This window comes from Ochlerotatus camptorhynchus, unplaced genomic scaffold (genome assembly GCF_037179485.1).
Source record: "Ochlerotatus camptorhynchus isolate MF236.1 unplaced genomic scaffold, CSIRO-AGI_Acam_v1.1 ptg000404l, whole genome shotgun sequence".
Lineage (NCBI taxonomy): Eukaryota > Metazoa > Arthropoda > Insecta > Diptera > Culicidae > Ochlerotatus > Ochlerotatus camptorhynchus.
Genome location: NW_027040890.1, coordinates 2,441,387 through 2,459,269, shown reverse-complemented (window position 1 = coordinate 2,459,269; position 17,883 = coordinate 2,441,387).

Genomic DNA, 17,883 nt, shown 5'->3' with positions numbered 1-17,883 from the left:
TATATGGATCCTCATAGTGAATAAAACCAAAATTTATTGCAAGGAAATATCGAAGGATAGACGAAGTAGGATGACAAATTCAAGCGATTCTAACGATCTAATGGAAGTCTATTTCAGCAAAATTTACTGCTTTAGAAGAACCAGCACGTCCGGCTGAACCTGCACCAATAGGTGACGATCGGAATTACTTGGATCAGTACCAATATCAAACTACAAAACTGATTTCCGATCCATGGCAGCGATTTTATTCGGCGAAAGGGTCAACTCATCAAAAATTTCATTCAAGCGCACATTTCTGCGTCGTTTGATGGTGCACTTCGGGAACCTTCCGGAAGAAGGGGATCTTCTTCGGAAACGAGCTGTTCGAAATGCTTAATCTAATACAACAATTTCGCACACTTTCTGAGTAACTGCTTCCAATCCATTGCCCGGAAGAACGCTGGATCGCACAGCGCAACTATAGAAAGACAAACAAACTTTGACGTTTAAATTGTTGCCGGCAGCTTTGCCTCCATAAATGCTGGCATTAATCTGAACGAGTTAGATTCAAGCAAAATGGCTTTAGATAATTACAATTCAGTCTGCAATTTTTGTTCATAAAATCCTTTTTTTAAACCTTTCGAATTTGTTACGGATTTCTTGAAAGCAAAACAACTTTTTCACAAATGGTCCATGAAAATCCAAAAAATGTCAGCATCCGCCATATTACAATTATTTTGTTGGTTTTTCACAATCTTCGATTTTAAATTTACATTTCCTTGGAAATAACTTAATTTTGGTTGCTAAGCAGATATTTTAAAATGCGAATATCTTAAAAAAAAACTTGGCTAAGCTTGATGATCGATCTTAAGAATAATTTTGTTTTTACTTTAATTTAAAATAATTAGAAAAATCGACGTTTTCCGAGGGCGGACTAATTTTTTTCGGTATACACCTTTTTAATAGAAACCAAGCGATCGATTCAACCTCTGGTGGTGAATATGAGAACTTCAAAAAGAGTGTTGTGAGCAGACATTTTTGAAGTGAGACATTGGAAGCGGAACACTTTTTCACTTTTCCTGATAAATTGGTTCATCTGAGATGCTCGAAAACTTGATCTAAAGTTGGAAAATTTAATTCTGTATCATTTTTGCATGGATTCTGCTATTGTTCAGGAACATTTTTGTTGAGAAAAGTGCAAAATTCCAACAGTGCCTTAGTGGTTATGATCTTCCGGATTTCTTTTGTGTGAATAGTTCAGGTGCAAATCAGTTCAGATGTGTGGAAAATCGTGAAATAAGACAATTACTGATGGAAATAGGCAAGATGTTCAATGACAAATGCTTTAATTTGCGTTGTGAAAAATCCTTTTTTTGAAGTAAACAAACGGTTTGGTTGACGTTTCCTCTCAAACTCGCGTGGTGCCCTCTACGTTGGTGGTGAATTAAAAAGGCCTATTATCACGTGCATTTCACATAAGATTTAATATGGCACTTAAGACTAGGCCACTTTATGAGAACTATTTAAATCATTTTGGTAATTCAACAGGATTTTTATACGATCAGTTCTTATTTTAATTATTTCGATAAGATCGGATGGTAATTATGAATTCTTTTCTGCCTTGATTAATGCTTGTCTAGTGGATTAGCAAGCAACTAGGGGAAACGGCTCACGAAAGGGTTTTGATTGTAGCTAAAATACGGTTTTCAAATGGTTCTCAATGCAATCGTCATATAACCTTCTTGCAGTAAATCAATCTTGAAGAGCTCCGAGAATACATCTTTCAGAACCTTCTCCAGGGTGGGCCAACTGGACAGATTCTAGTCTTAATGAGGTTTTGGTGGATGCATCAATGGCAAAACAGCCTTGACCAGGGTTTTATGAATGTTGTTTTATTGTAGCTTTGTAGTATTTAATAAAACTTAAAATGTTACTTGGGGAGGTGGCTTAGGCACTTGCCATCGCTGATATTCTAACCGACCGTATGGATTGTCGGGTGCTGCTCGGCAACATTAATGTTCAAGCTCGCTCCCGTGTGTTTCAGGAGAACTAACTATGCGGTGAGTTCCGGGTTAATTGCCCTCCAACGGACGTTCAACCGAGTCTCATCAGTTTTTGATTTTGACGTGTCCGCGACTCTCTTAGAAGACAATTTTTGTTAGCTTTAAGATAACTTTTTATCATTTGGACACCAAATTAGTCTGTTGATAACATACAATAAATGTGTTAAGTTCACATGTACACTGGCAGCGCGTAGTGAGAGAATTCCAAATTTACCTGAAATTGCTTTGATCATCTTACTTAAAATATCAGATACAGAAGCTTCTTGTTCCGAATTTCCGGTGGATCCCCTGGGCCTCCATATCATAAATTCATACTGATGATAGATCTACAAATATTTTCGAAAAAAGCCTGTGTCGCGGCCAAAAGCTACTTTCTTCTCCGGTTAGGAAGAGTCTTTTGCTTACTAGGTCAGACAACGTTTTTTGATTCTAGGAGCTACTTAAGGAGATAAATTTTCTCTTCTAGGCCGAAAATTCTATCGGATTCAAAAGCAGAGAAGAATTTGGAGTAAACTACGAATTTAGTTTTATTTTCCATTCTGTGCAAAGTGATCTATAATCTATGTGTTACATTAGCGATCTATAATTATGTAAAATTATTTCCCTTCACTATGGAATTTTCCATGTCCCTCTCCTCAATACCGAACTTTAAGCTAATTTCTGCTAGTTATAATCGAATTTCTATGCGGGCTTAAAAAGGGCTAATCTATGTTTTGGAGTCCTTATATACTATGTCTTTTTCTTAACCGGGATTTCTCAATATGCACATGAATTTATTGCTTTTTGTAACTCAGATCCGATTTGGCTCTACAAATAAGAATTCGAACATTTGTAACGTTTAAACATTAGATTATTATCCTTCGTGAAGGATGAACAAAGAGGGAAAACTAATCTTAATCTTCATGCGCAGATATGTCGCGTGTGGGCGTGTTTATCCTACTCAAGCGCATATGCATCCTAAGTAGATAGTGCAGTCAGATTATGTAATCGAGCTGTCGTTGTGTGCCGTATTTTCATTTCTTTTCCTTGGTCTTGGTATCGACATCAGTTAAGACTTGCGGGTTGGCTTTTAGACTTGATCCTAAGTTAATTGCCTCGCGGTAACATCATAGAGGTAACTCTAAGATTAGAAGGTCCCGAAGAAACGTGCTCAGCTTTTTGGCCCAGCTCTGGTATTCTCTTCGGTCCCAAGCTAATCGATGCACCCCTCGAAACATATGAAAATCCACTAACCCCTCCTTTTATCTGTCAAACTTTCATAGCGAATCAAAACAAACATAGTGTAGTACTGGAATTTATACTAGAATGAGGTACGTTAATCGATTTGCTTGGGATCAATAGGCTAGTCAAGTAGTGAGCCAATTTAAAATCGTTAGTTTCGTATTGATTGTTGGTAACATCCTGATATATTTCAGAAATGAAATTTTGTTATTTACTGCATTCAGTTTTAACCTTGAGACATAACACATCTCAATCGAAGGTGGTCGTTTTACCCCAATACAAGTCAAACTGTAACAGCTTCTGTAATGCCTCATAATTTAAAGAAAACTTTCTATTTTTCTCTGTAAGGACATCGAGCAGACTTGTGTTTTCCTTATAGTAACGTTACTTTTACTTGTTGAATTATATAATAGCTCTAAAACAATAAATGCCGTACACACAAATTAATAAATGCAGGCCGCCGTCATACACAATGTTTGCTTTTGTTATTTATTTTGACATTTCACTTGTTATCAAGATAGAATGTTTTTTACAACACTAACTATACTATAGCAAAGAATTCTACATCATCAATTTTTTTAATGAGTTGATTTTTTCAATAATATAAAGGGTGACCGTCTTACCCCGTCGTTCCCTATAACTTAAAGATCAATTCTTTTGGATGATTTGTAGGTCTTATTATGCCCGTAAATGCTGTTTTTGATTTCATATGGTTCGTTTGGACTCTACGAGGACTTTTGAACTCATATCTTTGATGACGATGATGATGATGATGATGGTCCCACCTCTTACCCCTACAAAGGTTTGAGCTGGACAATTTATCTTTAAGATAATTAAATATGACAATTTAACCAGGTTTGCAAACAAAATCGAACTGGTTACAGTTACAGATATAAATTCCCTCTAGAGTTTACAGTTTCTTCACAGCGATACACATGTGGAAAAGCTCAGGCGTCCACCTCTTAGTTCGCCTTTTTGTCCACCTAAAATATTCATAAGCATTACAAGCAATCAAGAGTTAATGAACAATCAACAAAGCATCCTATTACACTAGCAACCCCGCAATCTGATGCTATCATAATTTTCAGCAATGTCAGGAATGCTCACGAACCCCCAACATTTGCCAGAAAACTTACTACTAACTCAAGGTATCTTCCAAATAAGCTTCAAAATTGCATTTTTTTTTTTATCAAATGTTAAATTCAGTCCTCTATATCCGTAATACGCGCACGAGGCTCAAACCTTTGTAGACTACTATTTTTTTTTTACTACTACTATTAAATCATATATCAAAAATCCATCATCACCATCGTGGCGAACAAAATAGTTTTTGCAGTGCTACAATAATTATTAAAAAGTCGTTATAACAGCTATCCATACAAAATAATCCGTTAAAAATAACTTCGTCAAGATACAAAATTTGTCAATTCATAAAAAAAAAATCACTGGATAACCGTTCAAAAGACAGTTTTAACGTGTGAAATGCAATGTCTCTTAAATTCTGCTAATGTTGTTGAACGTTTAATGTGTCTAGGCATCGAATTGAAAACATTTATTCCTTTGAAAAATAATGAATTCTGTGAAGCACAAGTCAAGAAATGTGGTGTTCTTATTTCATCCGCGTTTCTAGTATTATATCTATGATAGTCACTTCCTCTTTCAATTCGATCACACAAATATCGAGGTAGCAAACCGTTAACTACTTTAAAAATGAACACCATAGTCAAATATACAATTCTTTGCTTCACCGACAATCATTGTAAGGCGTCATCAAAGTTGAGGAAGTGAATCTATTACATCTCAAAATCAAACGCATTATTTTATCCTGCAAGCGCTGTAATCTCAATATTTGTGTTGCATTGGCCAGAAATAAAATGGAAGGACAAAAGTCAAGATGAGGGGAGATGATTGATTTGTATAGCTGTATTTTACTGGCAATAGTTAAATCGTTTTTCAGTCGACATAGAATTCCATACTTCTTGGCAATTTTCTTGATGACATTGTCAATGTGAGAGTTGAACTTAAGTGTGTCATCAATAATTACGCCAAGATATTTAATCTCCCGAACGCGATCAATAGTCTTATCATCAATTACAACAGAGACGTTCTCATTTAATCGATTCCGCGAAATCACTTCAACCATCTACTTAGATACTGCAAATCTTCATTCAAGTGTGAGACGGCAACTTCTAAATCCTTAGCTGCAATGAATAACACAGTATCATCTGTAAAAAGATTAATGTCCCAAAACCGTAAAACACGTCGCAAGTCATTAATATACATAATAAATAAAAGGGGCCCTAATACACTTCCCTGGGGCACTCCAAGGTTGTTCCCCACGGGACTGGAAACAGAATAATTAAAAACAGTCCGTTGAGTTCTGTCAGACAAATAGCTTTCAAACCATTTATATGCAGTACTCGTAATTCCAAAGCGCTTGATTGTACTTAACAGTAAGGGCCTAGAAATTGTTTCAAAAGCGCGTTTCAGATCCAAAAAAACAGCAACAATCGTATGTATCTTGAATAACATACCTTTTAATGTTCTGATGTCTTTTATTTCGGAAATCTTTGACCATATCGTAAATAACTTCTTAAGCACGCCGTCGTTTATTGGCAATATGGTTGAACATTTTAAAACTATAACATTTCGGAAATTTCGAATTATAAATGTGCTACTTAGTTGGCCATTTTCAACCAGCCTGGCACGCGCTTCCAATAATTTGATATTACGTACACGCTAAATTCAGCATATTTGTAGTTCTCTGTCAAAATTTCGGCTCAATTGATCTTAACAAAATATAGTTGCAACATGCCAAAGTTGACTAGTTTGTAAGGCAATCGGCCTATTGTGCTAATTTAAAGGCCACCACTGTAAATAGCAACTCGAAGATAAACCTAGTTGTTTCCTTTATCAGGAAATCATTCCTGAATAAAGCTTACTTCTCAAGCTTATCACCATTTCTCGCCCAACAACCACCATAACAACCAACATTGACAGCCTGTAGCACAAATTATCCTAGATCATTGTAAAATCACAAATTCTACCGACTCATTCTCCTAAACAAGCTCACTGCAGTGAGATGAGCATCTTTTCATGGCCTTTTTTGTTTGTTCCCCGCCAGACGATTTGACGTGATTTGAGGTGTCGGCGGCGGCGACGGCGCTTCAACTAGAAAACCCTTCTTGAACAACAACGAGGCAAAAAAAGAGCCAACAAAAACTACCTCCTCCCTCCTTCTTCGACTGCCCTCTCTCGATCGTCGTCAGCACATAGCGCGCAGTGAATCCGATTATTATCCGATCAATTGATGCTGCTGACTTGGGAAATGTGTCTTCCCTCATTATCTGCAGCTTCGCGTCAACTTAGACCAACTCTCTGACGCCGGGTTTTCTTCGATCGGTCGGCTGACCAGCCTCTGATCATCGTTTGGGCTATTTTCCCAAGATTCGAGTTAGGAGGAGAAGAGTAATTGGAGGATCTACTGCCAGCAGTATACAGTGGGAGGAAGAACTAGTTTTCTCTCAAGTGTCCCGTAATCACACATAATTCTTTTGCTCTCACTCACTCTGTCTCTCCCGGTTCCTGATCCGGTAAGGATACACGGTATTGTTCGGGTTTGACTCGGATGTAGTTGAATGATTCGGAGAGTTTGTGCAGGTGTGGGATGAAGAAAATGATAATGAGTGCTATCAAGTGTTTTTCTAGGGTTTAATTTTTCGGTGGTCAAGTGCAATCGTTAAACATAATTGATAGGAGCAGGGTCAAGAGGTGCAGCTGAGATTTGGAATTATTATTTGACAAGTTGTGGAAAGCAAATATGGATCATCATCATCATCACCATCGTCATGAGTATAAGCATCCGTATGGAGAGGAGCATGTCACGGTAAGTTGCAATTTTAGAAATGTGGCTTTTGTAATGTTAAGACCAATCACATTTATTTTTAAAATTCTGATGCAGAATTTATCAAAGAATATGATTTTTTTGCAATATAAGTTTCATAAAGGCCCAGCAAGGATACTGCAAGATGAACATTTCCGCAGAGAAACTAAATTTCTAGGCATGAGCATGAGCATGATTTACCACCCACGTCAGGATTTGCAGAAATGCTCGGAATTCCTGAAACTTTCCATATTTCAAAAACTCCCGTAGCTTCCTAATACCCCGTACACAATGTCATTTATATAAGGTCCGGGCCAACAGGCTTATTGGTGTTAGTGAAATGTACAAATGTTTAGTGGTGTTCGTATTTCATTGCAATGTTTATCTTTTAACACGAAACAGCTGTTGGTAGTGACGTAAATCTCATTGTTCGCAGTATGCAATGTTATGGTAGAGTGACGTCGTCACTTGAGGGCTCAGCAGCCGGCGCCGGTGGTGTAGTGGTAAGCGTGACTGCTTTCTCACCCCAATGGGTCTGGGTTCAATCCCAGCCGAGGTCGGTGGGATTTTTCTGAGGCATAAAAATCTCTGGTCACGTCTTCCTTCGGAAGGGAAGTAAAGCCGTTGGTCCCGTCCCATGTGTGTTTGAATGGGTGCGTTATCCTACGCAGGTGTGGAAGCTGCCTTCCTGCACATTCGATTGCCGTCAATGGATGGCAATCGATGTCCGTCGGTGATTGGCACTAGATTGCGGAACAGAGACCGACGTTAAATAAAGGAAAGAAGAAAGAAAAAAGAAAGAGGGCTCAGCAATGTTTACAATATTTTTGCTTCTAACACCAGCAAGCTGCCTGTTGGCCCGGACCTTATATAAACGTCATTGCCCCGTACAGACTATGGCTTATATCATGTAATATATGCTGTCTTGCAAAGAGCACTCATACACAGGATTTCCAGTGAAAACTAGATGTATGAGTGCTCATTGCCTCACAGCCTATATTACATGATATAAGCCATAGTCTGTACGGTATATAAGCAGGCAAAAGGACGCTGGCGTCGGTAGCATTGGTACTTAGTACGGAAAACAAGATCGACGGAAAACAATCATTAAAAAAAATAGAAAATTCCTGGTAATCCGTATTATTTTTGAGCTTTAAAAACTCTCAAAACAGCGACAATATTTGCACTAACCCAGGTGTCATTTGTATTCCAGAAATTTTACAATTAGAACGTTGACGGAAGTTCGTGAGCATTCAAAACTCTAGGGAATTTTAAATAGGGTAGAGATCTACTTCGCCCTAATCGCCGATTTGGGGTTATCGGGCAGAAAACATCAAATAAATCCTTGATTTCGGCGTTAACGAGTCAATTATGCGTTTGATGCGATACTTTAGTTCAAAAATTAACGAACGAAGTTGTTGTTTGCATCCATTTTTCTCAAAAACAAATGAAGCGCTCCGACCGAATCATTTTTTTTATCTTCATCCGATAGGCCAAAGTGAATTCAATGGCGTTTGAATGGCGATTCAATGTGATAGGCCGAATATGGGGTTAAGAAGCAATGTTAGATTTTTAACGATATCATAACAATTTATTACTTTCTATCAAATCTTACAGTACGTATGGAAAGGTAAGTATATTAGAAGACATCTGTAGTAAAAACATTCCATTTTGTGAGCAAAAAAAATCCACTCGAAAAATATAGGCAAAGGGTGGGTTGTGCTTAGTGATATGATATGGAACTACCACTCACTGTAGCAAGACAACTGCCGGTAGACTGTAGACTATCCTCGCTGTTCGACTTGATCAATTTAATAACCTCTAATTGTACTCAACCTGCCATTGTATGAAACGGTTTGGTTGAATTTGTGGGCAACATCGCTCACGTGCATCCACGGAATAAATGAGAATCTCCTTCCAACAACAGGATCATACAACCGGTAAAAAACAGGCCATCCAACAGGAGGATGTCCCAATGAGTGGGAAGAAGAGCCAGCAGCCCTCTTTTCACGAAATGTTGAAGATAGAGAGTTGGTATATCCACTCTCCCCATCCATTTCGCTTCAATTGGGTGCCTTGGTGGACTGTCCCATCGCCAGCATTTAATGTTTCATATAATAATGGAATGAAAGTTTAAAGAAAAATAAAGGAAAGATCTCATCCTTTGTTGCAATGAATCCATGAAATTTCGAAGAGCTCTCATAGATATGCTGCAGAGTGTTCACTCGGCTATCGACAGAAGCAGGCCACTCTCGGTGTGTGTCACACGATCGTCTGTCTACTCGGCAGCAACCATTGTGTTGTCCTCCTCATTCTTCTTCATCAGCAGGTCTTTCGGTCGATGCGTCGTCGTCGACCGTTTCGTGATGAGTGTGTGAGTGCTGACCTCGTTTTGCGTCCATTGCTGCAATGTAAGCGCTCTGATCCTCGTTGGCGATACTGCCATACAATGAAACTACTGGAAGCGGCTCCCGTTCTGATGGAGGAGGCTTATTGGATAGCGGAAGATAAAGTGTTTATTGTGTTGTACCTGTTGACTATAGTTTTAAGCTGTATTGTATAGCAAACAAAAATCCTCGGCTCTGTAAAGTTAACTCGATTTAGCCTAATCAAATAAATTAATAAACAACAACACAATATGCTGCCGCTACTTTTTTAACCGGTGTTGAAAACAGCAGTCCCGTCCAGGCATGGCAAATCATTTACATTAATTTCGTGCATTCATTCACATTCATTTGCCTCTAACTTTTTCCATCAACATAATTCCGTTAAATGATGTATCAAACTTTTGTAGGTTTTGATACTAACTACATCTTTTGTCGATAACTCAAATCTCTACCTCTTATGCATGGTGAACTAGAGTGGGCAGAACTTGTTACTATTTTTCAGTGAATGTAATTAACATTCACTGAAAAACGTCGCTAAGTTCTGTTCGCTCCGGTTCATCATGTATAAGATATACAGATTTGAGTTGTTGAAAAATGTTGTAGCTTTCATAGAATTCTGTTGATGAAAAAAGTTAGAGGCAAATGAATGTAAATGAATGCACGAAATGCATGTAAATAATTTGCCATGCCTGTTCCCGTCTTTAGTTCCTCACACAGCATCGTAAACCCCCATCAACCACGAAACACACTGTAGCTGCTTCAACTAGAGGGACCTCAGAAGGAACTAAAGAAGGACTGCGTCCACTTTCCATCACCAATCACTCGCGACAAAACAGCTTCATTTCGCCAGTACACAGTCTGTGAGACGCAAGGCCAGCTCCTCACTGGCCGAATCAACTCGCAACCAGCGCCGAAATAAGAACCAACTCGGGGCAACTTGACAGCTCCAGTATATTGCCAGTGTACCCTGACAATTTGGTGCTGGTGGTTCTGTCAAACTCGCAAATTTCAGAAGTGTGATCTGAAAAGGACGAATTTGGAAATGATGTACAGTAAACAAAAGTGAAGTTTAAAATTTATTTTACTGTCGCACGCGACGTTAGCGACATAGGAACTTCAGTGATGCCAGCTAAAAATGTCGCTTTGATTCGCAGTAGTATGCACATTCAGCACAATACATAATTGTCGTGACCGCACTCGAGCGGCTTTATCTGGAACCTTCTTTCTTTTTTTCTAGTTTTCACCAAACAGACGACTTTCTATGTTTTGCGTCCGTTCGTTACGAACTCACTCTTAAGACTGATTTATTGTGTCCTTTTTATCAACTAGCCTACTATTGATTTCACCGATCATTTTCTTTACCTCAACCGATATATTTCGCCTACTATCGATCTCTAATGAATGTCAGCATAACAACCGATATATTTATCCTATTCTCTACAATAATCAGATTATGAAATTTTTTTTATATTGTGTACCGCATGCATTTGAGTAGTACAGAACCAAAACCTGATTTGTAAAACGAAAATATATGATTGTCATCGAATTAATTGGAACAAATCTCGATGAACATTTCAAATGGTCCTATCTGATTTGATCGATTCTCTTCATCGACTTTCTCTTTTGATAACCTCTGCTATGCAAACAGATTTCGCGCTAAGTTAGCCACATAGTTTGATAAAGGAGTTTCTTATCTAGCGTCTAAAACGCCAAATGCGACAGGAAAAGGTTTTGCAGCTGAGTTATTAACGAAAGAGAAAGTCGATGAAGAGAATCAATCAATGCAGATAGGACCTTTTGAAATGTTTATCTAGAAATGAGCATTGAACATGGATACTTTCGGTGTTTTCAACGCTATTGCTATTATCGTCGATGATGAACAAAGAAATAGTGGTTTTGCAGCGAGTAAGAGTGTACTAATTATACGCAGCTGGTACTGCAAAATGTATAATTTGAGGTACTAGCATAAAATAGTACAACTTTAGTACAACGATGGTACAACGGTGTACTTTGTACGTATGCCGAAGGCCTTAAATGCATTTAAGCTAAATATGTGATTTATTATTCAATTTGACTGAATTTTAAATATCTTGCTACAACGGATCTGTGATTATTACTCATGTGCAAAATCATCAGAGCTCAATTTAAGCTGATATTCTAGAAAATTCTGATTAACAATCACTTCCTCTTATATTATCACTACATTTTTCAGAGTTCTTCATGGTATTTGTGCTGTCATTGTCACTATGCTCATAACTGTGTAACGAAATAATAGAACATAACAAATTATGGACTCATCTGTTTCTTGAGGCTTCAAGTTCGGTGAGGAATAACGTTAATAATACGGACGGGTGTAACAAAAGATTATCAATTTAATTTATTCGTTTTAGAAGCTCATTGTGAATATTTCTTGTGAGACCCTTATTTGATTTAGTTCATTTAATTTTATGTATTTCTTCAATTTTAAATGGATCTACAAAATGTTCCTCATCACCCAGCAAAACTGCTATTCACTGCGAAATATAATCAATTTTGTAAGTTTTTTGCGGATAGAATTCTTAATGCTTCCAAAGTTTAAAATCAATGCACAATTTTATCAGGATATTGCGATGATTGTTTACTTAACGCTGCTTGATAATAAGTCCTGATAGTTTCAAAAACATGTTGATGAATGCTGAAGATTTAGTATTCTATCTTCAAGCCGTTCGTAATATCTTCCAACGTAGAAATATTTGTGGTGATTAATGAGTGTTTTCAGTTTAGTTTCAGAAGTCTTGCATGTCAGAAGAATACACAAGAACACAAGAATAGAGAAACACAGGATAGTAAACTTTTGTTTATTCATACGGCCCATACGGAAAAAATCTGTAGGCTGATTATCTTCAAGAGCAAAATAAAATAGAAGACAGCAAAGTATTTTTATTGTCATTTGATTATTTAAGAAAATGAACCTACATCAGTTTCAATATGGTTTCAATTTGTTTGGATTATATCTGTTCACCACGAACATAATACATTCGCTCTTATCATGTAGCATTTTTGCCTGTTGTTTGACATCCACACATGGAGAAACAAAAAGTTGGATTCCCATAGAGTTCTCTACCACCGTTAGTATTAGTGAGCAGTTTCACTAATACATGCGTTTTACTGGTTGAAAATAAAAAAAAAACAAACCACTGTCAAGTCGAACACTTTACTTTGACAGCTGATTTCATGGTTGAAAATAATAAACAAATCGATTTTACACGAATACACTAGCAAGGGAGGGTTAGTGAGATCTTGCGTCGAGAAGTCAATAGAGAAATACCATTGCGACGGTGAAGGACAATCCCTTTGTTTATGTTGTGTGGCGACATCTACTATGTTCAAGTGGGTACGTGAAACTAAGGTTATCTGTCACCCTGCCGTTGACTGATCAGAACCGACAACTCCAGCGACCGAAAACAAACGCGTCTAATTGATCAGTTCACGAAGATTTGCCGCACTCTTCTCTCACCCGTAAGTTTTGACAGTTTTGGGTGGTTTGTTTTGGCTCCCATTCGTTGCTATCTCTTTTACTCAGAAGCAAAATGATAGGGAGCAAAAAGTGAGGTTAGGGACCGTGCACTGATCTATAGCCGCAACGGTACGCTTCGATTGCATTTCTGAAACACAACGGCAACGCACAAACACGACGACGACAACATTCGACAAGCACCTGGCAAAGGGCGGGTTGTGCTTAGTAGGCCCAAAACTGGCAAAGGGCGGGTTGTGCTTAGTAGGCCCAAAATTAGATCTAAGCCCTACGTTCATAAATATGGTAAAAATCAAGAACATCAAGAACATAGGAAACTGTCCGTTCCCAAAAATCCGGGATTTCTTGGAATTCCTGAAAGTTCTTTTAGTGTCTGGAATTCTAGAAGTTCTCGCAACATCTAGAATTTTCAAATAACGAAGTGCTCCGGAAGTTTCAAATGTTTTCAGTGTATTGTTTTTAAGAGTTAAGCAAATTAAGAATATCGGTATTTCCGAAGTTTTCGTAGTTTGGAGAATAGTCGTAGTTTGGGGACTTGTGGCTGGTTTTTGCAATTTTAACAGTTCCTGGAGTTTTTTTTTTTAAATTGTGAGCTTTTTGGATGTCATTGCTATACCAAAGATGCGAGGAGTTGTCAAAAGTTCTTTTAATTTTTCAAATGTCCCGTTCTTATGATGTTCTTCAGGGTATTCACTATAACTCAATTACTCTTGTATCCTGCGCACCATCAGTGGTGCAAAGGGCGAACTTGAAAGACTTCCATCCTCGGCGACTGCTTGCTTTTCCTTTAACCTGGGTCCAGGTCGAATTGCTATCGACTTACTTGATTCCTTGTTGAGACTGCCATGAACCTCTGGGTCTGCCTCTACTGCAATGTCCTTTGATTGCATATTTCGTCCCCACTTTACATTCTCGCACATTAGTTGATATCGGATTCTGATTTGTAAACATCACTTAGACGATCTTCACTATCAAAACAAACTTCCAAGAGGCATCCCTAGTGTTTGTCTTTCTCAAATATGACTTAAAGTAATACAGTTTTACATATTGTTTTTTTTTTTGTGTAGCACAGTATGCACTCACATTTTAGCTATGTGGTAAAACTGATATTGCTACACAGATACAAATAATGATCATCATGTGCTATAAACCCACATTTCATCATACAATTGCGGTCAAACGTATAAATTTGTATGTGCTTATAATATTCATAGGTTGTCATACAAGTGTACACGTCGCATAACTGTTATGATTTGCAACTTGGACAATTTTCAAGATCGTCAGTCATCACAACAACTTTGATGCTATGAGCATACCACCCCGTACTGCTACTGAACCACACAACGCGTGCAATCTCTTCCGCCCCAACATTTCACCGGATCGCACGTGTCCAATTTCCGGAGATTCCTATCTTCTCCGGAGGGGCCCCCAGAGCACGAATCCATGTAAAGCGAGATAAAAAAAAACTATTTTTCCGTTGCACCACATCCCGCACAGTACGATGATGCTTGTCAGTCAAGGAAAACGGAAATATCGTAATTCGTCATCTTTGCTGAGCTGGTTGAGAAAAATCTGCGCTACATGCGGTTCCCTATGCTAAGGTACAATGTGTGTAATTTATGACCAACGATCGTGGCGGTGGCCGCCCCAAAGAATGCACTGCACGCAGATGATGAAAAGGAAACGAGATCGGTTTGGATCAGGTTGGAATCGGGACTGTCCCCGAATGAAGTTCCCGAGACCACCAAGAAGGTGAGTTTTCATGGGAGGCTGATGGGTAATTTTTCTGGGTGGAACTGGAGCGCACCACGCAATGAAGCTCGGTCGACGACAAATTGCGCAATTATCTATTTTCAAATCGTTTACGAATGTCGGAGTGTTTTCTTTTTAGCTTCAAATCGGGAAATTTAAATAATTGCTCAATAGCTACCGATCTCAATTTAATAGCTGCAAGGCTGCAATTAATCGTTTGAACTCAACTATGAAAATCACATCATCTCAAGACACTTTCACTGTTCAAAGGGATAATGCGAGTGGAACTCCAGTTGAAACATATCAGGATTGAGCACGATTTGGAAATTAATATGATCGTCGATGCTTTTTGCCGTTGCGTTTTATTTAGTTTTGTTCTTCTTTTTTCTTCGATTCTTGATTTGGGGTACTCAAAACGGGAGTCACTGTGCCTTTGGCCTTACTTTGCTTGCCGTTTTTCTGATCCAGCTGCTCTGGGGTTAGGGTTACCACTTTATATCAGTGCCGCTCATCGCAAGTCGGTCCCATTTGCGTTTTTGTCAAAACCGTGTTTTTCAATGAAAGTGGTAGCTAATCACCCTTAGTTTTATAATACTGGATAAATTTATCAAATTTGTTCTGGAAAAGTATAGAAAATATCCAAACGGGTTGTACCATTGCGTAAGAAGCAATGGTACGAAGCTAACTTAAGACGCGTTTTTCTCGGCTTGCTGATTTGTGCTATGGGAGCGCACTTGCTTGCCCTTAATCAATTATACGTTTAAATCACTGAAATGTGCTCATATTATAAAAATAGCTAATTAGTCGAAAATCGTTACCCAACTACAATATCATATCCTGTAGACCCGAAGATCGTGCGTTCATTCCTTCACAATAAAAATGTTCGAGAATAGCATAGATTTCTTATAGTTTCTTTTTTCTTTTGTTCCTCAATTTCTTAACATAAAGTTTTATTTCAGTGGCCTCCCTTAGCTCAGTCGATAAATGCGCACCTACAAAGTAAAACCATGCTGAAGGTGGCTGGGTTTGATTCCCGGTCAGGTCTAGGAATTTTTCGGGTTGGAAAATTTCTCGACTACCCTGGACATAGAATATGATTGTACTTGCCACTCACTTATACTAATGCAAAAATGAAACAAGCATCGAAAGTTCTCTAACTGTGGAAGTGCACCTAGAACACTATGCTGAGAGCATGCAATAAGCTAATATGCGATTTGCAATAAGATTGAAATACGATGAATAAGAAGAAGAAGTTTTGTTTCACGTTCAAATATTTACGACACTCGGGGCTCGAAAACTTGTTAGTTGCCATGGTTTGCTGAAAGAAGCTCGGTGGCCTAGTGGTGCCATTTTTTGTCAGAGCAGATATGTACGTATATAAGTGGAATTCTGTGTAAAATAACGTCATTGTGGTGACCGTTTTTGCTTCCTAAGTAAAGCTCTTTCGTTCTATAGAGCTGTTTGGGTCACGATCATATTACATACTAATGGAGTCATTATATTTGAGGTATAGCATCATGTTTTTTCATCATATTTCGTAACATCACGGCATGCTAATCTCTTGAAATAATTTTGACAAAGATTTTGCTTTGATAAAATGCTTCTATTAAACGGCACCGGTGGTGTAGTGGTAAGCGTGATTACCTCTTACCCCAGCAGGCCTAGGTTAAATTCCAGTCGGCGCCGCCGGGATTTTCTGAGGCATAACATCTCTGATCACGCCTTCCTTCGGAAGGGAAGTAAAGCCGTTGGTCCCCGGTTCATGAGTTGATGAGTCGATACGTAGGGTCTAGGTATGGGAGCTGCCTCCCTGGCGTCGGTAGCATTGGTGCTCAGCATGGAAAACAAAATCGACGAAAAACAAATCAAGGAATAAAAAAGGCTTCTATTAAAAAAATAGAATACATCTAGATAAAAAAATTACTTTTTAAATTTTTTATTAAGGAGATTTTTAGCCTATGACTAGTACATCTCCGGAGAAAGAAGAGGCCTCAGAGTGGGTAACCTCTAAATACATTGTATATTAACATTTTGTAACTAACTTTGGTTGCTGGCTCTTCAACTTATATGGAAAAAATAAAAATATATAAAATAGTGAAACAGAGGAACAACGGAAAACAAAATGATTTAAAACAAGCTACAAACGCATAATCCGAACAAAACAGAGCTCAGCTGGCATGGGTCCAATATGGGAAATTCATCCAGATGAGATGTCCTGCAGCCGAAAAAAAATTCCTGCTATACCAAGTGGTAGATTTTGGCTTCTTTTAAGAAGGTTACTAGGTCTGCCGAGGCCGGAGTATCATTCCCGAGCAGATCCCTGATGCTGAAAGTTAAGCAGAGCTATAGTCGCTATATTCATAGTCTGGCGGATAGAATCTCGGGAACCAATTGAGCTGTCAAATAGCGGAACCAATCGAGCAAATCATGACCAACAACAGAAAAGAGCACATCAGCGAACAAAACTGCGGAAACCCTTTTCTCGTGACACTAGGTTCGCCTACACAAACTAACACCATCTTTGGGTTGGGGAAAGATTCCTCTATCCGATGATGCTGGTAATTTGCGTTCGATTGGCGAGGAACGTTTTGTTTATAAAAGTTGATAGTACCTTTTCAATTGCTGGTCTAAAATATATTGAATTGGTTTCGAGGGGGGCAACTCTATCTACGATGCAGAAAAGATTGTCTTTTGCTGTGACTAGCTGCACGCACGCTGTGTAGATAGAAGGAAGATTTATGTCGATTTTGAAGATTTCCTGCAAAAAGATGAAGCACGATGCAAGTAGATGTGATAGATGAACGATGATTTTTCGAAGATTGATTCGCTAGTGTGAGATTTTTTGAGCATCTAGAATTGAGATTTAGGTGTGTCGTTTTTGATAGATCGAAATTCTATCCACCAGACTATGAATATAGCGACTATAGGCAGAGCGAGTCCCGAAGATTTTGGAACTCCGGGCAGTTGCACAGGATGTGTTCGACGGTGTAGGGTACCCCGCAGATGATGCAGCTTCCGCCGAACGGCAGGCCATCATAGTTATAGTAGAGTTTGGTGTGCTCGGTCCAAAGCCACAAAATCACG